Consider the following 6548-nt stretch of genomic DNA (forward strand, 5'->3'; position numbering starts at 1 on the left):
GGTAAAAATTCCTCCACCACTTTTCTTTCTCATCCACCGGTTTATGGTTCTAGACTGCATTTATAAGAGCTTGTAGCCCCTGGCTCCTGTCTACTGCTAACCCCCGTCCTTGCCAGCACCCTGATAACTTCATCTTCCCTTGAAAGAAACATGAAATCTCATGGTTATGAGCCACACTTCAGTGACTTATGCAACTCAAGTGACATATAGTTTCACTCCAGGGAAAGTGGACTCACCCATGACCATGCAAGAAACTGCTCCCCGTTAGAAATCTTTGGGCGATCCCCTGGCAGTCCAGTGGGAGAAGGCAATGGCACCCCACTCCAGTACTGTTGCCTGGAAAATCCCATGGACGGAGGAGCCTGGTAGGCTGCAGTCCATGGGGTCGCTAAGAGTCAGACACGACTGAGCGACTTCACCTTCACTTTTCACTTTTCATGCATTGGAGAAGGAAATGGCAACCCACTCCAGTGTTCTTGCCTGAAGAATCCCATTGACGGAGAAGCCTGGTAGGCTGCAATCCATGGGGTCGCCAGAGTCGGACACGACTGAAGCAACTTAGCAGCAGCAGCAGCTGGCAGTCCAGTGGTTAGGAGTCTGTATTTCTAGGGGCCCTGGTTCAACCCTGTGGTCGGGGAACTAAGATCCTGCAAGCTGCAAGGTGTGGCCAAATGTTAAGTAAAAATAATAATAAAACAAAATGGAGATCTTTGACTTCAGTGTACCTACCATTCTCTATTTCTACCTCTTCCAAACCCTAGCTTTTATTACTGTTTTGAGATCATACAGAGTCCTGTAGGTTCTTTTTTTTTTTGCCAGCTTTGAGGTTTGACCGACCCAAAAAAGGCATAGGGGTTCTTTTATTTTGTTGAAATATAGTTGATATACAATGTTGTGTAAATTTCTAGAGACATGTAGGTTCTTGATCTTTCTTTTCTCAACACATCAGCTCCATTACTGCCAAACTTCCCTTGCTCTGTAGTCTGACCTCCCTGGTTATCACCTCAACTAGTCCTTGAGGAGCACTCTCACTTCCCGCATCCCTTCCTTCTTCTGTTGTTACTGAAAGGTGTGGGGAGGGGTATACAGGTCTGCTTGCCACTCAAAAGCCGGTAAACAGGCCGGGTCGCTGGAAAGGAAAGTTTGCTTTATTTCAGATGCCGGCAACTGGGAGGGAGAGTGGCTGACCCTGTCCAAAGGCCGACTCCCCCTCAGCCGGACAATCAGGGGGTGAAGGTTTTTATAGACAGAGTGGGGGGGATTACAGGCAGAAAGAGTACAGTCATCTCTAACAGTCATCTTCAAATTGGTCATCAGTGGTCTGATCAGCATCATCTTGGTGGTTGTAGGTACAGTTAATCTTCAGTGGGGTGCACTTGTTTCCATTTCTTTGCAGTCAGTTCTCAGAATTGTGGCAGCTCAAGTCCTGGGCACAGTCTGGTCATCATGTAGTTAACTTCTCCACCTGGTGTTTTGGTATCTATAAGACAGCTATAAGACAAGTCACAGGGTATGGCTCAGAATATTATCTATAGCCCTTGAGAAAATATTAAAGGTCCTTGATTATGCTTAATGACTGCATTATTATTATTTAGTCTCCTTGGACTGTTTTCCTTTGTTTCAGTATGTCTCACTTCTCTGATTAAACTTATTAAACCTGTGAAGTTTTTCACAGGCAAAAGTCAGGCAGAAGATACTGTGGGTGGCAGTGGGGGGATCGGGTGAGCAAGGACCATATGGTCCTGCTCTGTTTTACTATCAGAAAGTGAAAGTGAAAGTTGCTCTGTCGAGTCCGACTCTTTGAGACCCCATGGACTGTAGTCCATGGAATTCTCCAGGCCAGAATACTGGAGTGGGTAGCCTTTCCCTTCTCCAGGGGAATCTTCCAAACCAGGGATCAAACCCAGGTCTCCCAAATTGCAAGTGGATTCTTTACCAGCTGAGCCACAAGGGAAGCCCAAGAGTACTGGAGTGGGTAGCCTATCCCTTTGCCAGGGGATCTTCCCGACCCAGGAATCGAACCGGGGTCTCCTGCATTGCAGGCACATTCTTTACCAACTCAGCTATGAATTGACATCCAACACCATCTTGAGAACAAATTCGGTGCTGTCTTCTCCGCTCCTGTACCGAGAATGATGAGGAATGCTACAAGAATAAGTACTGCCTCAAATTTCTGGATCTGTGCACCCAGAACAATACTCAAGAACCTCCTTCCTTGTCCTTAGTCAATTCTCCTCCTCTTCCATTCTCTCTCCCTTTCCAAGCTTCCCCCACGAACCTCAAGCCCTCTCAAATCCACCTCTCAAACCCAGAGCTTACTCATTAGCTTTTTTTTTTTTTTAAACTAGTTTTTAAACTTCTTTTTTGGTTTTTTGACACAGGCAGCTGGCGCGGCCTGGCTGACAAGTCCAGAACATTCCAGCCCCAACCTTAACTATTCGATGTTGGCACTTATTTTTTCTTTGCTTTTATTTAGAGGTGCCACGGGGCATGCAGGATCTTAGTTCTCCCACCAGGAACTAAGCCCCCTGCTGTGGAAACTCGGAGTCCTACCCACTGGACCACTAGGAATTCTCTCTTCGTCAGTTTTTAAGTCACTTTCATGTTATGCATCTATACAGATATTTATTGGTCAGTTTTACTTATTTTTATTTTTCCCGAATCTTTCGCTTAATCCAGATTTCCAACATATTTCTTTTACATCTGCAGATTGAAAGTGACTGAATCATAGAGAAAAGCTGACAAAAGAGATGGAAGAAAAAGATCACTTTGCTCCCCCTTTTGACCCACCAGCGCTGCTCAGTTATTTGAGCTAATAATCCTTTTTCCCTGAAGATAGTTTAAATTGGATTTCTGACATGACCTAAAGTATCTTTGCTAATATCTGTCTCTCTCTATATGCTGTGTCTATCTTTTTCTGCTGTGTTTCATAACAGTCACAGATCCAGTGATTTTCCTCATTATTCATATTTGAGTGAGGATAAGTCTAGATCGGGCTTCCCTAGTGGTTCAGTGGTAAAGAATTAGCCTCCCAGTGCAGGAGACATGAGTTGGAAAATCCCCAGGAATAGGAAATGGCCCAGTCTAGTACTCTTGCCTGGAGAATCCTATGGACAGAGGAGCCTGGTGGGCTACAGTCCATAGTGTTGCAAAGGGTCAGACACAACTGAAGCAACTTAGCACACATGCATGCACTAATACTTTATTAATCACCTCTAGGCCTGTTCCCAGTTATGTGGGCTCCAAAGAGGGGATCACCATTCACCTAGCTCTCAGCTAGGAGGTTAAGAAGGCTTTGGCTTAGCCCCTCTTCCATCTTGGACCGTCGAGTCTAAAGAGGCAGGTCTGGCCTTTCCTGGGTCAAAGGGGCACACACAGGTAGGGGCACAGATGGTGGCCAAGAGCCCCAGCTTGCCACCCATCTGCCAGCCTGGTTGTGTTTAGAGAAGGATTCCCTTGTTGTGGTTCACACTGGGCTTGACTGTGTGACTGCCGGCATCCAGCCAGCAGGACAGACTTCCTCATGCTCCTCTGTGATTTGTAAGACCTGGACCAACCACAGAGCCTCATCCACTGAGCACCCCACAGACAAATCACTGAGGGTGATCTAGGGATCACCCTTGCCATTAATGATAAAGAGGCCCCTGTAGGCAATACCTTCATCTTCCTTGGGACCATAATCATGGGAGAAGTTTCTGGTTACATGGGCCAGCAGGGGGATGTTCCAGGGCCCAAGCCTCCCTCCTTCTGGGGGGTGTTGATCCAAGCCAGGTGAGTGAACTAAGAGTCCACGGAGACGCTCAGTTCAGCTTGTGCAACTCCACAGCACGTTGCTGAAAGCCATGGTCTCCATGGGGCACACAAAGGTAAATTGCAGATGGGAGAAAAAGCGGGCCCTGTAGTTTCCTTTGTACTCAGAAAGCTTCACCTTCTTGAAGGCGCCATCCACCACTGGGGGAACCTGGAATTGCAGGGCGGGTTTTCCGATATGCGCGTTGCTGGATGCCATGACTAAAGCTGCGTGGGCAAGGGTGGGTGCGTGGACTCTGCGATGGGCAGACTCCTTTTGGTAGGGCCCCCAATCCAGTATTCTTGCCTGGGAAAATCCCATGGACGGAGAAGCCTGGTGGGCGGCAGTCCATAGGATCACAAAAGAATCGGACGCAACTTAGCGACTAAACAATATCAACAAGTCTAGACCAGCAAACTACAGCCCATGGGCCATATCTGGCCAGTGGCTAATTTTGTTTTTAACAGCCCACAGGTTAAAAATAGTTTTTACATTTTAATGATTATATTTTTAAATAATAAGAGCTTTCACTGTGTCTCTTGGCCCACAAAGCCTAAAATGTTTATCCATCTGGCCCTATAAGAAAAACTTTGCCAATCTCTGATTTAGAAAGATTTGATAATTGACTGTAAATATTCTGCATTTATTTTCCTTGGGTCTCTCACTATTTACCTGGCTGCTCTTGGAGTCCTTCATTATGTGGGTTTAAAATATTAAGTTCAGAATGTCAGTTTCCTGCACAGAATTGAGAGGAAGTTAGAGTCATGGGTTGTCTTGTCTAGAAGTTCCTCCGGGTAGACTTTTATCTTTTGTTTGTTCAAATTTCTGTTCCAGGTAATAGTTTTTGGTATCTATTCTCTCGTTTGGTTCTGCTTCTGCTTCAGGTTCATGTGTATGGCTTCCTTCCTGGCTGTTTTGTAAGTTGAATTTCCTCATGGGGTCAGTTGCCCCTAAATATAAGGGAACTTCTCTCAGCCCTTGAGATGAGCTTCTTGCTTTAATGGGATGTACAGTCAGGGAAAGACCTCTCCACAGGTTTTTCTGTTTTCATGGCCTCCTTTTCGTTCCTCAACTATACACAGGTGCTATTAATCTATAGCATTAAAAGAAATTCCAAGTAGGAAATGGCCCCATCTCTCAAAAACACAGACACACACACAAAAACTGCTTTTTCTAGGACACTGTATTTCTCTGTTTAGTGGGTATTAGTGAGGATCTGCTAGGATTTCCTCTATTCAGTTTTCATGACACAACACTAATCTCTTGGAAATGAAAGGTGTAGGTTTTAGTCTTAAATTAAAGACTTAAATGAAAGGTGTAGGTTTTAGTCTTAAATTGGTGACAATCATCCAGCAGAAATGATTGTGGTATATATCCATGTCTCTCTTCCCTTGTTTCATCAATGACGTGTATTTTCATCATTGATGTTAATATTCCTTTATTTAAATCAATTACATGGAGATAGAGGAGTTGGTGTATATTTCTTTCACTCACACTCAATCATTGGAGGTTAACAAAAACTCATTAAAGACAAAAAACTTTTGTCAGATTATCAACTGGGATCCTGAAAAGGCACAGTTCATGTCCCAGTAGTAAAGTCATGAATAGCATGGAAACAATCTGAACTGATTCTTAGGGGAAGGACTGAGACGTCTGGAGATAAGATACTATTGATTGGCTGCACTAATGCCAGGCGAAAGGTCCAGAGCTAAGTAGGAGAGATTAGCGCCTCCTCCCAAATAGCCCACCATGCATTTCCTTCCCCATAGTTAGCAATGGTGGATCAAGAACACACCCTGGATGACAAGCCAGGTAAAAACGAGAACAGGAAGAAGCTACTGGGATTTGTTCCAGCCAGGACACTTGTACAGGGAACTTAACAGTTCTCAAGTTATCACCTTCTGCCCAGGGTGCTGTTTCAGTAAGCAGTCTTCTGCTGCGCAGCAGGCTAGTGGGATGGTTTATTTTATTTTATTTTATTGCGGGGGAGCAAGGGGGGAGGGGCATGCTTCACTGCCTCTCTGTTGCTGCACGTGGGCTTTCTCTAGTGGCAGGGGCTACTCTTTGTTGAGGCACACGGGCTTCTCATTCTGGTAGCTTCTCTCTTGCTGAGTGCGGGCTCTAGGGCACTTGGGCTTCAGTAGTTGGAGCACACTGGCCTCGTTGCTTCTCGCATGTGGGATCTTCCCAGACCAGGGGTCAAACTTGTGTCTCCTGCATTGGCAAGGCAGATTCTTTTTTTCTTTTTGGACAGGTAGATTCTTAACCACTGGATCGCCAGGGAAGTTGGATGATCTGATGAATATGTTCCAATTGTTACAGGAAGCGGACCCCTTCCAGGGCCCGAAACCAGGCTCTTCTCTAACACTCAGAAATGAACTGTCTGAGGAGACGCATGTGCTGACAAAGCAAGAGATTTTATAGGGAAAGAGCACCGAGGTGGAGAGCAGCAGAGTAAGGGAACCCAGGAGAACAGCTCTGCTACATGGCTTGGAGTCTCAGATTTTATGTTGATGGGATTAGTTTACGGGTTGTCTTGAGCCAATCATTCTGACTCAGAGTCCTTCCTGGTGGTACACGCCTTTTCAGCCAAGATGGATGCCAGAGAGGATTCCGGGAGGTGGTTGGACATGTGGTGTCTCCTTTTGACCTTTCCTGAACTCTTCTGGTTGGCGGTGGCTTATTAGTTCCGTGTTCCCTACCAGGATCTCCTGTCGTAAAACAACTCATGCAAATAGTTACCGTGGTGCCTGGCCAG

At 45.7% G+C, this 6548-nt stretch overlaps 1 pseudogene; it reads right to left on the reverse strand.

Moving 5' to 3' along the window:
- Positions 1 to 3466: 3466 nt before the first annotated feature.
- Positions 3467 to 4009, reverse strand: LOC113877498 (annotated as a pseudogene).
- Positions 4010 to 6548: the final 2539 nt, after the last annotated feature.

Source organism: Bos indicus x Bos taurus, chromosome 19 (assembly GCF_003369695.1).
Source record: "Bos indicus x Bos taurus breed Angus x Brahman F1 hybrid chromosome 19, Bos_hybrid_MaternalHap_v2.0, whole genome shotgun sequence".
Taxonomy (NCBI): domain Eukaryota; kingdom Metazoa; phylum Chordata; class Mammalia; order Artiodactyla; family Bovidae; genus Bos; species Bos indicus x Bos taurus.